Genomic DNA, 16698 nt, shown 5'->3' on the forward strand with positions numbered 1-16698 from the left:
ACAAAACCAGAAAGATGTACACGGTGCAAGCCCTTATTCTGAACCATTATTCTTGGAGACAGTAAGCAACTGCAGTCAGAGGATTAATCTGCTTGAATCCAAGCTTGACCTTGGATAAGTTATCAAATGGCCCTGAGCCTCAGTTTTGTCATCCATAAAATGGAAATACTAATGGATGCACCTGTCATATTTTAAGAGAATCAAATGAAATAACATTCATTAAGCACTACTAATTCAGTAACAGTTAGCAATGGTCAATATGGATATTGGTAGCTTTATTATTTGAGTCCCTCATTCACATTATTGTCCCATCTGTCTGTTAAGAAGTATAAGTGTAAGGAGTACTAATTGATTCCACTTGAAATGGAAAAAATATGTGAGAATGATGGCAGACCACAATTATAATTGAAGATGTCCATTTGCACATGTACAGTATGACCAGATTCTTTTAGCATAATGTGTCAAGTTTCAGTTTCTGTAGTCTAAAAACTATGTGGAGAAATTAGAGCAAATTTAGATAATCAAAAAATGCAAATGAAATATTAAAGACATAGGAAGCCAGGCCTAAGGGGAAAAAAAGGAAAAGGATTTGCTTCTTTACATAAGGAGAGACCAATAAGGGACTTGCACAAGCCTTCGAAGGGCAGTTTTAATGGAAATGCTTCTTTTCATTTATGAGAAGCTGAAGGAGTTGCTTGTTGCTAGTAGGCAGCAAGTTGGGCAACACTAGGATTCCTGTATATGAAAGGTGTTCCTACAGCGAGACAGGCTCTCAAAAGAGACAGTCCAATTACAGCCTCTAGAGAGCTTTAGACATAGGTTAAGTACTCTCTGTGCTAAATGTTTACAGTAATTAAATCTAATTTCTGGGCATGAAAACTAGACCTGATAACCATTTTTCACCACAGGATTTTGTATACCACAGACCAAAGCTCCTCCAATGTAATGCTACAGCATACCAGAAGACAGAACCGAAGCTGGACTCTCCTATCCGCCAAGGTAGACCCCCACGGTAGGCCAGAGGGCCGGTCACTTTGATCAGCCTCTGAATTTCCTCCAGGCTGTCACATCACTTTCTGTATGCCGTGAGGTGAAAACACAGGGAATCATTGATTTGATTGTATAATATACTGTAAAAGAGCAAGAATCTAAATAAAATATGTTTTCAATCAACTGAAATCCTTTTGGATGCCAAATACACTCCTGGAATTTCTACATGGGAAATAGGACAGAAATGAGAAAATTAAGGAACTTGCTGCTTTCATGATTCAGTCTGTTGGAGTGTTCTTTGGGTTTTCCCCAGGAAAAGAATGTTGGAAGAATCCAACCGGAAACCTGCAAGGACTTGGCCAATGTGACAAGCTCTGGATCTCCATGGCAGGTGCTGATGGAGCTCATCCATTTTCAATGATCCATATCAGAAAAATCTCAAGTGACAGGATGCCAAATTTCCCTGACAGAAAGCCAAAACAACCCTCAAACTAAAGGACACAACTCAGATTCATCGGATCTTTCTGTGTCTCCTAATTATTTGGCTAGGAACTTTATATTTTATCATAACCAAAGGAGGAAATACTGATCCATGTATTCATTTATCTCTAGTCATTCATTCTTTTATTTAGTAAACAAAGAATGTATGCATTTATGGGGTTATTGCTTAAAGCTTTGAAGGATCCAATAAAACCAGAAGCTAATTCAAGCTACATGACATATGCAAAAATAATTATAATATAACAAAGTATTGAAGAGGCATGAGGATGCATTAGAAAAAATATTCTGGACGATTGGCGGGGAGATAAGAAATCAGCATGCAGCATATACTTCTGGAGATAAAATGCGGTCTCTCAATCAGTTAGGAACATTTTAAGACTTTTCATGGAACTCATTGATTTATCATTGGTCATTGAATCCATAAAGAGGCCTAAGTGTATGATCTCAACATAGATTCAAGGCTTATAATTCTCTCCCAGAGCCATTACTGCTGGCCAATATGGCACAAATTAACATGGATAGGAAAGGCCTTCTTTTTGACAGATGAAACGTCTATTTTAAATGGCATAAAACAGGGTTGGATCCCAAGTGCTCCCCTTTTAATTTTATAACTGAAAAAATTGGCTGTCTTTAAGTGACCTAGCCACAGCAAGACAAGCACCTCTTTCTTATTGATGACATGCTTTCCTATAGGGTTCAAAAAGTGGCTTTGACAAGCAATTCAACATATTGGCCAACTTCTGTCAGGAAAAGCTGTAAATATTAATTCCCTTAAAGCCAAAACAATCAGATTTGGCAGCCATATTTTGATGTCCAAATGGATAATATCAAACTAGTCTGCTCAGGGCATTGCTGTGGTTAGTTTCTAAGAGTCACAAGTTGTGACTTACTTGGTTAACCCTTGGGATGCAGTTGCTCTTGAGATTAAACATTTGCAGGAGTCATGTTAAGGATTTTCTGTAGATGAGCAGATCTTTGTACCTGTTACCCTCAAAAGTTTTTAAGATAAGCCATGTCCTTTGTGTTTATGTAGTATAGAGCTCTGGGGTTCCCATCAACATTTTGTACAAACACAGAATTGTTCTGGGAGAATTGTTCTTGATCCATTTGATGGTGCTCACTTAGCTCACTATTGTGCAGGGGTGAAGTGATCCTCCATTAAAATACAAATATCAAGACACAAGTGCTTCTATTTTCACAGGAAACAACATCATTGTCATCTACACGTTGGATCTTTTTTTTTTCTTCAATCAACAGTGTGGACTATCTGTGACTAGACCTGGGTAGGAATCTCAATTTTGAATTGTCTGTGATTCAGTTCCTGTCCAAAGCCAATGTGAGACTATTTAAAGGAGCCACCAATCATTTAGCTTCAACATCCTCCCAAATGTAACCATATTATGCCCTCAACTCTTAAGTTTATCATAAGAAGTAGTCTATATGGGCTCCTCTTTCTAAAAGGACTTAAGTTACATCATCCATTCACGTCACTGAATGGTCCTTAAATAAGACCTATAGGATGAGCCCCTCCCAACATTTGGAAAGCTACTCCTTTGATTAGATGAGGAATTCTCCCAGGGATCGTGTTTTCCTTTTCCCTTGACTGCTAGAGCTCACAGTGAAGACCTATGCTTAGATTCAGCATTTCCTCTTAGTTTGCATATTCATGTACTTATTCCCTTGACCAGTTTTACTTTTTGGTTCAGGTCTTTTATTATACTGAAAGTTTTCCAGTTAATTGTGATTTTTATTGTAAATTGTTTCACATCACACATTGCTTTTAGAAGTAGAAAATATGTACGTATATATGAAAAATACTGTTTCTTCAACAAAGATTGAGTACTAGATCAGGCACTGCCTGTAGGAATTTCTCAGAGAGCATGGATCAGTGTACTACTAAGAAGACAAATACACCTACAAGGAATATTTGTTCTGTAAATTCCTAGGTGCTGTCCCAGGTCTATTGAATCAGAATCAATGTAGAAACTGAGGGTCTTCATTTTCACTGCTCCTCCGGTTTATATTTTTTTTCTTTGTTAAATAAAGATTTATTGTTATTTATTTGAAAGGCAGAGTTATAGAGAGAGCGAGACAGAGGAAGAAAAGAGAGAGACAGATAGATCTTCCATCTACTGCTTTATTCCTCAAATGGCTGCAAGGGTCAAGGCTATGCTAGGTCAGAGCCAGGAGCCTGGAGCTTCCACTGGGTCTCCCACATGGGCACAGAGGCCCACATGGGCCACTATCTACTGCTTTTGCAGGCACATTAGCAGGGAGCTGGATTAAAAACCGAGAACTACTGGCATAGAGTTTTTCTCTGATAAACCCACATCTGTAACTCTGTCTCCCAAAGTTTGCAAACTGCCTTTAAGAGTAAAATCAACCTTGTGTTTCCCAAGCATTGTATACAGCTCTTGCAGGGCACACTTTAGATATTCACAAAAGATCTCATAAGCTGAAATGCTTGGGACAAAGTAAACCCTGCGAGTGACCCAAAAATGGAATTGGGCAATTATTGCTGCAAACCAAACATGGACGTCATGCAAATCTTGGCATCAGGTGGCAGTGGGGATGGAGTGGTCACACAATGTTTCAAAATGTGTGCGATCAGGACTTTTGGTGGTGTCTAGTCTTCAAAACTGTCAGTGTCAACAGAAGACAAACAATAGTCAGGAAAACATTCCCAGGTTAAAGAAGGTTGAGGAGATAGGACACCTGAATTCAAGACCTCGGATCACATACTGAAGGGAGGAAAATGATGTCCAGGATGTTATCAGGACAGCCGACAAAATTGGAAGACACAAGAATGTAGATGAGCCACGAGCATTCTGTCAATGGAAATGTATAAAGTTGGTAACTATACTATGGCTATATTTGATAATATAGCTATATCTTTTTTTTTTTTTTTTTTTGACAGGCAGAGTGGACAGTGAGAGAGAGAGACAGAGAGAAAGGTCTTCCTTTGCCGTTGGTTCACCCTCCAATGGCCGCCGCGGCCGGCGCGCTGCGGCCGGCGCACCACGCTGATCCGATGGCAGGAGCCAGGAGCCAGGTGCTTTTCCTGGTCTCCCATGGGGTGCAGGGCCCAAGCACCTGGGCCATCCTCCACTGCACTCCCTGGCCACAGCAGAGGGCTGGCCTGGAAGAGGGGCAACCGGGACAGAATCCGGCGCCCCGACCGGGACTAGAACCCGGTGTGCCGGCGCCGCTAGGCGGAGGATTAGCCTAGTGAGCCGCGGCGCCGGCCTAATATAGCTATATCTTATTCGTAAAGATAGAATGAAGCATTTAGGGATAAAAGGCTATGGTGTGTGAAACTTATCTTCAAACCACTCGGAAAATAAACACCAGAGAGAGATGGAGAGAAAAATAAAGCAAATGGGACGAAATATTAAAAGGTGAAACTCATATACTATTTTGATTTTTGTAATATTTTATACATCTGGAATTATTTTCAAATGAAAAACTCAAAAATACTTGTTATTTGTTATTAGTTTAAATGTTTATCATGGTTTTTTCTGCAGTGAAATTCACTAGCTGGGATCCCAGGAACTTTGCTGTGTTAGAAATGAGCTCTTATAGGCAATGGTGGCCGGCGCCGCGGCTCAATAGGCTAATTCTCCGCCTGCAACGCCAGCACCCCGGGTTCTAGTCCCGGTTGGGGCACCAGTTCTGTCCTGGTTGCTCCTCTTCCAGTCCAGCTCTCTGTTGTGGCCTGGGAAGGCACTGGAGGATGCCCCAAGTGCCTGGGCCCTGCACCTGCATGGGAGACCAGGAGAAGCATCTGGCTCCTGGCTTTGGATGGGCGCAGCACACCGGCCGTAGCGGCCATTTTGGGGGTGAACCAATGGAAGGAAGACCTTTCTCTCTGTCTCTCTCTCACTGTCTAACTCTGCCTGTCAAAAATAAATAAATAAATAAATAAATAAAGGCAATGGCACACTTTGAGGGAATGTTTGTGTGAACCGAGACCTTCAGCAGTTACTCCCAAAGGTTAAAATACTTTCGGGGGAGCAAAAGGCCCATGTGAACCAAAAATCACTGAAAACATTTCAGGAATCAGAGCAAAACCTACATTTTCATTTCATGAAATTAAAATTTGATTTGTACTTAGACTTTAAGAATTTGCCTCTCTCCACCACCTCCTTCTGATATGAAACAAAATAAAACAAAATGTGGAAAATTGCATAATTGAAAGCACTTCTCAAGCAAAATACAGATGATACAAATGTATGTTCCTGCTGGAACGTGAATCTCGTCCTCCATAATCAGCTATTGCCTTCTTCTTTCATCAGGCTCTGACCTTTAAGGTGCTCCTGTTGTGTGTGTTTTTAATGCCTAACTTTTCTAGAAAATGCGCAGAGGTCATAATGAGGCATAATTATGTACAGTCTATAATTTTCTTTGGCCTTTTTCAAGTGCTAATTTAGCTATCATTTCTTCCTATACAATTTTTTTAAGAAATATTTCTGAAAGTGAAAGTCCTTTCTTCGGTTTTGGCATAAATTAGTTTATGTTCAGTAAGTATTTTATATAGAAAGACAGGTAGCAATGTTTTATATACATATATACACACACACACATATAGATGGATATTAACTGAACATTATACAATAAACTTTTATTTACCTAGGTGGCAAGTGAGCTTTAAAAATAACTAATTTTCCCCTCCATACTTTGCAGTTGTCAATTTCCTTACTATGAAATGGATATTGCCAACTGTGGAGTATTGTCAGGGTTGAATTAAGTGTGCAGAAGGTTTACACAGTGCCTAGCACACAGTAAGCACTCTAGTGAAAGTCACTTATTTTTTTTTTAATTTGACAGGTAGAGTTATAGACAGTGACAGAGAGACAGAGAGAAAGGTCTTCCTTCCATTGGTTCATTCCCTAGATGGCCGCTATGGCTGGTGCTGTGCCAGTCTGAAGCCAGGAGCCAGGTGCTTCCTTCTGGTCTCCCATGAGGGTGCAGGAGCCCAAACACTTGGGGCATCCTCCACTGCCCTCCCGGGCCACAGCAGAGAGCTGGACTGGAAGTGGAGCAACTGGGACTAGAACCTGGTGCCTGTATTGGATGCCGGCGCTGCAGGCGGAGGATTAATCAAGTGAGCCATGGGGCTGGCCTGAAAGTCACTTATTTTACTAGGATGTATATTTAGCTTCATTTAAAAAATAATATATAGAGTGAGATTCCTGAATTCCTACAACTTACCCAAATATTTTTATATAATTGGTCAACATGTAGTGATAATAATTCCTCAATGATTCAATTCTGTTTAAAAATATTTGATTGGCCAGAAAGTTACATATGAGTTAAATTATCCAATCCATAGGTTAATAAATTTAGTCTATTGTTCAATTAGTCTAAATCAGAATCTGTTGTATCTTTTCTTTTAAAAAGCTACCCTTTAAAGCATTGTCTCCCTCCTATAGAAAATGCCTCAATCTATAAATTATTAGTAATTGTACCATCTAAAAGTACGTTTACATATAGCTTGCATGGAGAGACATCATTAATAAGTTGAAAGCAGCTATGGAGAACGTTAGAATATGGATAGAAGTTTCTAGAAAATAGGCAAAAGACATGCGTACAAAAAATGGAATTGTTCCCTGGAAATTTAAGGAGTTGTCACTTTACAAAACCTTGCCGTAAGCATCCTGAGTCATTTGGGACTGGCAGGGATGAGAGCGCAGGTCTGAAGACGATTTGATTTGCACACCTTTTAATGACAAGATAAATTTCAGCAACTTGTCATTCTACATAAAGACACTTTAAAATAAATGAAACATATCTGCAAGCAAACACTCACACACAGAGGGAATTATTTGTTTTGAATTGCTGACTTAGTGTAAGCACCTTGATCAACTAAAAGAACCAGACTAATTCTGTAAACCGTGGAGTATTTTTTATAAACCAGTGGTTAGGGAATATTGGGATTTAAAGAGGATCTTATGCATTTTTATGTTCCTAATGCTTTCAATCATTTTAAGTCCTTGAATAAATTTTGCTGAATAATATTTTGCTTTATGTCTGGAATGGCCCATTTGTTCATAGAGCCGCAATGTTTTTTAAATGGGAGGATAGGTGTATGGACAAATAAATGTCTTAATAATTTTGGCATAGTTTCTTATCAAATCATTTGCACTACATTAATAAAAATCCATTATCATATGTCTTCCCCATGTGAAAAAAAAATACCAAATTACAGCTGGGGATTCTAATCAAACTCCCCCACACAAAATGGCTGAAGAAGTGGGAAAGAGGAATGGCACAGCCTACCAAGCTGATGAACATGGTGGCCAAATGGTAGAGACACAAAAATGCTTTTTATACCTGGAAAATCTTGCTGTTGCCTATCAGTCCACATTTAACAATGTGCCAAGTTCTCCGAGCCCAATCACTAGGACTATGTCGTTCAGTGTAAACATAAGGCCGATGCTGTCGCATTTTACACTCACTTTTTCCTGAAGAACACTGTGGGTACTCACCAGAAAAGACCCGCTCTTCGTGGTGGTGGGTCACTGGGCAGTCCTTGCACGCACGGTGGGGTGGATTCTCAGGTTCCTTGGAAGCGCATTGCAGCTTGTGGAGACACCTCACTTCACACGAGAGAGTGTCTCAGGATCGTGGTTCTTAAGCATGGTATCACAAGGTTTGTAATCAATAATAAAGCAACAATGGAGTGGGCATTGTGGCACAGCAGGTTAGACCAACTACTTGGGACACCCACTTCCCAAATTGGAGTGCCTGGAATTGGGTCCTGCCTCTGCTTCCAATCCAGCTTCCTGCCAATGCACACCCTGGGAGGCAGCAGGTGACAGCTCAGGGAATTCCTGGCTCCTGGCTTCAGCCTCACCCAGTTCTGGCTGTTACAGGCATTGGAGAAGTGAAGCAGAAGAGCACAGATTCTTCTCTCTCCCTCCCTCCCCTCTTCAAATAAAATTTTATAAACAAGTGCAAAGATCTAGGAGTCATTTTTTGTTTACATATGAGTTAGACTGGCTTCAAAGAGTACTGTCACTCCCTTCAGCAGCGTTAGGATACCTGCCTGGAGTGGCAGAGACGGGGGCAGAGTATTTTCTGCACTGGAAATTGTTTCTTAACATATTTGACAAATGTCTGGAAGTGTCCCCTCTGCGGCCTGAGTATTCGTATCCCGCCTCCCCCCCCCCCCCCCCAATTCACATAATGAAACTTAATCCCAAATGTGGTGGTATTAAGAGGTGGGACCTTTGGAAGGCTGTTAAGTTGTAAGGGCAGATACCTTAAGGATGAGATGAGTGTGCTTCTGGAAGAGGCCCAAGGGAGTTTGTGGATGCCCCTTCCACCGCGTGGAGAGGCAGCAAGCAGCAGCCATCGACGAAGCACAGCCGGAGCCCTCACCAGGAACTGCCTGGGGCTTCCCAGCCGCCACGACTTTGAGCAATGCATTCTGTTGCTTATAAATGACCCAGTCTAAGGTATTCTCTTACAGCAGTGGGAACGGATGAAAAACAGCCTCACACACGTGAACACCTTCCACGCTCTGTCTGTTGCATTGGAAAACAGACTGAGAAAACTGCTTTATGATTTCCGGCAAACACAGGGATAAGCAAGCTGAAAAATTCGGAGCTTTGGTGCGAGCCCGTTAATCAAAAGTCAAGAGTGGTCTTAAGGCATCAGCCACCGCCGCCTTTGCTGAAGACGTCTTACCATTCCGGGCCTGACCCCCACACATCATTTTCTTATTTTACTCTGAAAATACAAATATGCAGAATGTCTCAAATTAAAGCATCTTTGTTCTACGGAAGGTATGCGGTTGCTTTTAAAGAAGGAAGTGGCCAAAAACCTTCCTGGACTGCTCCTTTGCAGGGAGGTGGCAGGTCACGCTGACCCAGGTGAATTAAGGAAAAAAGTTAAAAAAGTCTTTTGCTTTTGAACATCTTCTGTTCAATAAGAGTGTCCACCTATGTGCATAGCAGGTGAGATAAATACGTATTTCCTCGGTAAATTCAGATTCTATGTATGACCAGCAGTCAAGAAATGAAGGGATACCATATACATTCTTTTGATCATGGTTTTCCTTTTTTTTTTTTTGGATTGAAAAATAAATTTGAAAAAAAAAAAAAACCCTGTGAAGTGGTCTGGATTTAATTTCTTGGACCATTTTAGAAAAACATTTAGAGAAAGGATTCCAGTTTATTGGTGCATTGAAGTGAGTTTAGGTTGTGTCAATTTTGCTGATGGTTTTGATTGAACTAATTATTTAGTCTGTAATTGACTAACCCACTAAATCAATCAAAACCAGGCATTAACAGTTAGTGTACTAAATTTAAATCCTTAAACAAACTATGGATGTGGAACAATCTTCAAATGTGTCAAACAAAGCACACTTTATTTTTCTAAGGTAATGTGAAACAGAAATTGAGAGTGCAATAAAATATAGAAAGAGAAAACACAGCTATTGCAGGTGCAATGTTACATTGACTTTGAAAATATAAATCTATCTATGGAGAAGAAAATGATGTCAGAGTTTAACATACCACAGATCAGGGCTCAGAAATCTTTTTCTGTGATGGCCACATAATAAATATTTTAGACTTTGCAGGCCATGGGATTTCACTGCTACCACGTCACTCTGCAGTTATAACGTAAGAGCAGCCGTAGACAATATGTAAACAAATATGTGTGACTGTGTTCAAATAAAACTTTATTCATGAACACCAAAATTTAAACTTCACGTAATTTTTCCCACGTCATGAAATATTCTTTTGAAGTATTCCAAATACTTAAACATGAAAAATGATTTTTAGTTCATCGGTCTAACCAAAATAGGCAGTGGGCTGGATTTGACCCAGGGGTCATAGCGTGCTGAGCCCTGCCTCAGACTAATGGAGCACGAGCTGTACAAATAAGCCATGAACTTCAAGAAATATCAGGAGGTTCCTAAGTCATGCACACTTCATTACAGAGCGGCTGTGGAGCACAACGTCCCTTGCATACTACAGCTGGCACGAGTCTACCCTGAGTTTAATAATGAGAAAGCAACTGGGCCCATCCGCATCGCATCATGGAACATTCTTTAAAAACAGCCTGGATTCTTCCAAAATGTCAGCGTCAAGAAAGACCACAGGAATAGAGAGAAAAAAAAGCCCAGGGAAAATGTTCAACATGAAAAGGACATGGAAACAATGAGGGAGGTGGGATCTCTGTTTGGGTTCTGGATTAAAATGAAAACAACCGCGAGAGGATATTTCGGGGCTGTTTGGAGAAATCTGAACGTGGTTCATCATCAGACAACATTGTTTTCTCAATGTAACATTTCTGGAGTGTGAGGTTGGTATTGCAGACTTGTAGAAAAATGCTCTTGTCAGGTGATATACGCTGAAGTGTTTTTAAATGAAATATTGTACTGAATCATTTCAAATGGCTCAACCATGTAAAAAAGTATGTGTAGGGGGGTCAATTAAAGGTGGCAAAATTAATAAGCAATTAAAATGAATAAATGATGAGTATGCAAATGTTATTGTACTACTCTTTAAACTTATATAGATCTGAACTTAATCAAAATAAAATTGGGGAAAAAGATAACTAAATTTAGATGGGTCAAGTTACATTTGAAATATAACAATTATTTGGTACTTGAAAAATCATTCTTTAAAATTCTAAAATAATTCCAACTTCATTTGTAAATGAAAACAATTTGACTTATCAGAAATTGCTAGATCATTTCACTGCTTTAATTTTTCATCTAGTTTGTTCCATGAGTTATACAACAGGTAAAACTGAAGCAGGATGAATGATACAATTAAATCATCAAACTCAGAAAATCAGAAGTTATAAATTTAGATTGTTCTATTGTTGTATAAGAAGCATTTTTTTTCAGCTGATCAAAAATCTGAAACATTTTCTCCCCCGGAATTAAAACCAAGTCAGTTCTGATAGTCACCCTCAGACCATTCTGCATACTAGTTTACTCAGTGGATTTTTGAAAACAGAGAAACTGGAGAAGAGCCAAAGTAAATGGGGTCAGCATTTAATCTGGATAAAAGTCATAATAATTCTATTCAAGGATATGAAAGGCACTCAGAAGAAAAACTAAATTCTTTGGAGGCAAAGACCATGTTTTAGTCATCTTTGTCTATCTACTGCCAAACACAGCGGCTCACACCAGTAGCAACTCAATGAATGTTTGTTGAATGACTGAATGAACAAATGAGTATATTCATGGATGACGGATCCTGCGTTACGGGGATACACGTGAGGTTTGGATTCAACGTAAGAAAAAATTCAAGATGAGTCTGGCACTGGAATGGGCCACTGAACGAAGTCGCGGATTCTTTATTTCTTTATTGAAATTTACAGTAATAGAATAAACATATATCTTGAATATATTCTCAGAGAAAGCTTAGCACTTCTCTACATGTATGATGATGAAGACAGCTCCCCAGTTTCAAGGGTTCTGCCTGTTAACATTCAGTCGGTTGAAATGTGAAAACCATGAAGGGCAGCTGACGGTGAGATGACTCGCTGGCCTCGACCCTCCTCGGGGCTGCCATGGGAAAGAGGAAGGAGAAATAGTCTGAGCTGCTCCAGAAGAGAGCGAAGACCAGTGAGCCAAACTATAGACGGGGTCCAGGCACTATGCAGACTTTAGCAACCTAAGAAAGAACTTCCTGACAAAGAGACGTGCCCCACAGTGGAAGAGCCGGCCTTCCCAGAGAACGAACCACTGTGGCTGCAAGTGTGGAGCAAGAGTTGGCGTGACTTTTTTAAGGGTCACATCTAAACACGGTGAGAGATTGAGGATACTCCATCCTTTCCAATCTGAAAAGACACGGTTCCATAAACCTGAAGGTGGTTCTACAAATTTGGTGTTGGTATTAAGCAGATAATGAGTAAACGCTTCCAGTGCCTCAAGGTCTTTCATGGGCACATAACAGGGAAATAGAACATCGTGGGCAGTGTTTCCTGTGGAGGTGTTGCTGGCAGAGGTAGACTTCACACAAGTTGCTCCCCAGGGACAACAGAGAGTGTCTGAGTGTGCAGAGTAAGATCACCTTCCAGCAGAAGGCCAGAACACTCTCAGGTTCTTCGAAGACCAGGATTGGACCTTTCCCTACCTCCCAAGCCACTGCCCCTGTGTACTCTGTTAGCATCTCAAACCTAGCTTTTTTCTACAGCTGCCTCCTAACTAGACAATTTTCTCTAATCTCTTCCCCCCCCACCCCATCATCCTCTTGAACACTGCGACTAGATGCCCACCTAAAATCCCTTTGGAACAAATTACTACCTATTCAAAAGCCTACAATGATTCATCCATTTAGGAACATGGATAGAAAAGATTAGAAGGGGCATAATGGCACCAATATCCTTTAAAGTGGTAGGATTATAGATACGCTTGGTTTAAATGCTCCTGGTGTGGTACTAAGAAACTTCTAACATTAAAATCAAGTGCAAAACAAAGACTCCACCCCGTTCCCTTACTACTTAGCATAATACAGACCAAAGCTCCAGCCTAACTTGAAAAGATTCTCCATCAGCTCTCTCAATTTTCCTTCTCTCCTACTACCTCTGCAGTAGAGCTCCGCTAATATTCTATTGTCTAAGTCTCTCCTAACCCTTCATCTTCCTCCTTGTGCCTCACTGCTGCTCTCTCGGTGCCTTTCTCGCTACATTTCCACTCTTCCTCACCTCCAAGACAACTACCACGTGTCGCCTGTGCGTTCACTCAGGCCTCATGTAGGCAAGCCTTGGTGAACAGGGCCTCTGTCTGTACATCGCTGCATCCCTGAATCTAGAATCATAGCTGGCAGATAAAAGGTGTTTACGAACTACCTGTTGAATGAATGATTGTCATTTCTGTGCCTACAGGATTCCACGACATTCTCTCCACTTTTTGAATTTTGATACACGCTGTGGAACTTTATACTGCATTATGCCCACGTTTGCCGGTAGGGCTTTTAAAGTCGAGAGATGGATGTCATCTGTGTCATCTAATTCAATAGCTGCATTCAGTATGGTTCTATTGAATACCTACTGTGTGCCAGGCACTTTAGTAAGCGTTAGGATAGAAATTTAAAATTGCATTTAAGAGACAGTAAAGGCCAAATGGAATATTTCTCTGCTAATTTCTTTGCTACAAAATAAATAAGTATAAAGCCTATAGACTAAATCAAAATAACAATTTTCAATACTTTTCTTCCAATCTTCTATCAAACCCATCTGAAAAATGTTAAATAAATTAAGACATACAAATTAACCTGAAAGCCAACATTATGCCTGATGAGTAGAAATTGAAAATCTAATATAAATTTTTATTCGTTGAAGTGAACTGATGTTTCATCATTTGCTGTTCCAAGGTCTTAACAGTGACCAGAAGATTGAGAAAATTGTAAAGGCTTCAGGTCTAGTCTCCAGTTTAAGTAATGTTAAGCCTTTTACGCAATATGGATATTTTGGAAGCTGTTACAGGTTACATTTTTTTCAGAACCGGATGCAACAATCTGGTAAAGAACACAGGTAGAAGAGATCACTAATTTTCCTTTTCCCCCAATAAACTATGTTTATTATGCCAATTTTAATTACCATGCAATCTAATAGATTTAAGGCTTATATTTTCCACATCACTAGACATCACAAACATGAAAGCGTTTTATACTGTCATTATACATCAATGTTCGGAGTTGGTTATTCATATATACAGAAATTATTCACACATCTTAACCTTGCTATTTCCTCCTTTCAAACCAACAGAATTTTACCATGAAAGCAGCTTTTTAAATAAATGGTATAAGAAATACAGCAAGGCACACTTTTTTAAAAAACTTTTTTTTTCTCATTACCACCTCAAGAAGCATAAAAAACAAAACATATATAATTTAATAGAATATCACCAGTTTATAATATACAACACCATATAGCTATTTCTTGAAGTGCTGCATAGATTATTTTTAAAATAAAATAAATAAAATGGCGCTTTTAAAAGTTGTTTAATTTGAGAGGAACCAGTACTTCTTCTCTATGCTGCAATCAAATCAAATGCTGGCTTTCGAGGTAAACCTCTTTCAATACACACAGGCGTCACACCAGAACCATATCCATACTGAAACATGAACTTAGTTAAGAACCAGGGGGTGGGGTGGGGGCATTCCAGACAAGTGAATTGCATGGACCATCAATTCGGTGAACTGCAGAAGTTTAAAGAGCAGATGGGGTAGGGAGAGGAGACAAACAGAAGTGGCTGGCAGGAGGGGGTGGGTGGCAGAGGTAGCTTGGGACGGGGGCTCCACGGGAGGAGCGAGCAGCTCTGCTCAGCTTCAAAGACGGTCACCTAGGAGAACCGGCGCGCGCATCCGGGTCCCAAGGCTCAGTGGACAGACAGCATCAGGAGGAAGCTTCATCTCGGGAAGTCCATGTAACGTACGGCAGTGACAACGGGATGCAACCGGAGACCAGCCCAGGGCAGGAGGATGGGGCCACCCCTGAGATGCAGCCAGGCTTATCTGCAAGAAATGAAAAAGTGATAAGGAAAGCTTTCAGAAGGATGTTTTTCATTGCAAACTCACGGCCCCTGAGGGATCCACGAAGGCTGGCTTGAGCAGGTGGAGCCATGGTGGGATTATCTGCTAATGGTCTGAAATGAAAATATATGTAAACTGTAAATATCTTCATAATTTTAATAGCTTAAGGTTCACAATACTGACAAAAAAAACCATTTCAGGATACCTGTGGAAAATACACCCTTTTTTAAAAAAAGATTTATTTATTTATTTGCAAGTCAGAGTTACACAGAGAGAGGAGAGGGAGAGGGAGAAAGAGAGAGAGAGAGCTCTTCCATCTGATGGTTCACTCCCCTATTGGCCACAACAGCTGGAGCTGCACCCATCAGAAGCCAGGAGCCAGGAGCTTCTTCCAGGTCTCCCACATGGGTGTAGGGGCCCAAGCAATTGGGCCATCTTCTACTGCTTTCCCAGGCCATAGCGGAGAGCTGGATAGGAAGAAGAGCAGCTGGGTCTTGAACCAGAACCCATATGGAATGCCAGCACTTCAGGTACTCCTGCACCACAGCACAGGCCCCTACACCCATTTATTTTAAAGACATATTTTCGGGGCCAGCACTGTGGCTCACTTGGTTAATCCTCCACCTGTGGTGCTGCCATCCCATATGGGTGCTGGGTTCTAGTCCCGGTTGCTCCTCTTCCAGTCCAGCTCTCTGCTGTGGCCCAGGAGGGCAGTGGAGGATGGCCCAAGTGCTTGGGACCCTGCACCTGCGTGGCAGACCAGGAAGAAAGCACTTGGCTCCTGGCTTCGGATTGGCACAGCGCCGGCTGTGGCAGCCATTTTGGGGGCGAACCAACGGAAGGAAGACCTTTCTCTCTGTCTCTCTCTCTCTCTGTCTATAACTCCGCCTGTCACAAAAAAAAAAAAAAAAAAAAAAAACCAAACAAAAAAAAACACCATAGTTTCAAAGAATGTAAGAAAAATCACTTGAACTTTTCTCCGAAACAAATCCACTCTTTGGACTGTGATTATTTCAGGGCCTCTGATCAGCTCTCAAGAAAAGCAAACTTTGGCTTTTCTGGAATACAGAGCTCCGAAGTCTAGGATCAGATGACTTTATTGCCTTTCTAGGACAATGTATTTTCATTCCATTTCCCTCTCTTTTTCTACAATCTTGCAACTTGTATAGGAGCCACAGGAAGTTGTGGAGAGATGAAAAATGATCAAGAACGGGGAGAGATGGACAGGAACAGATGGAAAGAAATGTGGTACAGTAAACAGTGCAGGAACTCAAGAAAGCACAGTGCACTGTTCAAACGCTGAGCCCGTGACTCATCTGAAATCTGGCCATGGAAAAGGGAATCCATAGGTCAGGCAAATTGAGTCCTACTAAGTGCCGACATTTACAGTCTCTCTAGATAATCAGTTCTTTCAACTGGGGCTACTTGGAAATAGGTAGGACAAATTAGCTGAAGCACAGAATTGGGGTGCGTGTGTGTGCATTTAGGGGGGGGGAGAGAGAGATGCTGCCCCATAAAATCTTTGTTTTTCAACACAGCAGGTCCAGGTTTTCAGAAGTGCTGAAAAATTCAAACACATGAGGCCGGCGCCATAGTGTAGTGCGAAAGGCCGCTGCCTGCAGTGCTAGCATTTCATATGGGCACTGATTCGAGTCCCAGAGGCTCCACTTCTGATCCAGCTCTCTGCTGTGGCCTGGGAAAGCAG

General features: G+C 41.0%; 1 protein-coding gene across 16 annotated transcripts in view; it reads right to left on the minus strand.

The window, feature by feature from the left end:
• Nucleotides 1-11188: 11188 nt before the first annotated feature.
• The window catches only part of AKAP6 (A-kinase anchoring protein 6), a 633025-nt gene continuing 627515 nt past the window's right edge, over nucleotides 11189-16698 (minus strand). For all 16 annotated transcript variants that reach the window (XM_051822153.3, XM_089309798.1, XM_051822154.3 and 13 more), the window contains one exon: nucleotides 11189-14975. The gene's annotated coding sequence lies outside the window, so the exon portion shown is untranslated. The remainder of the gene's footprint in view (nucleotides 14976-16698) is intronic.

The sequence above is a fragment of the Oryctolagus cuniculus genome, chromosome 12 (genome assembly GCF_051225735.1).
Source record: "Oryctolagus cuniculus isolate XC-2025 breed Fujian yellow rabbit chromosome 12, ASM5122573v1, whole genome shotgun sequence".
NCBI classification, from domain to species: domain Eukaryota; kingdom Metazoa; phylum Chordata; class Mammalia; order Lagomorpha; family Leporidae; genus Oryctolagus; species Oryctolagus cuniculus.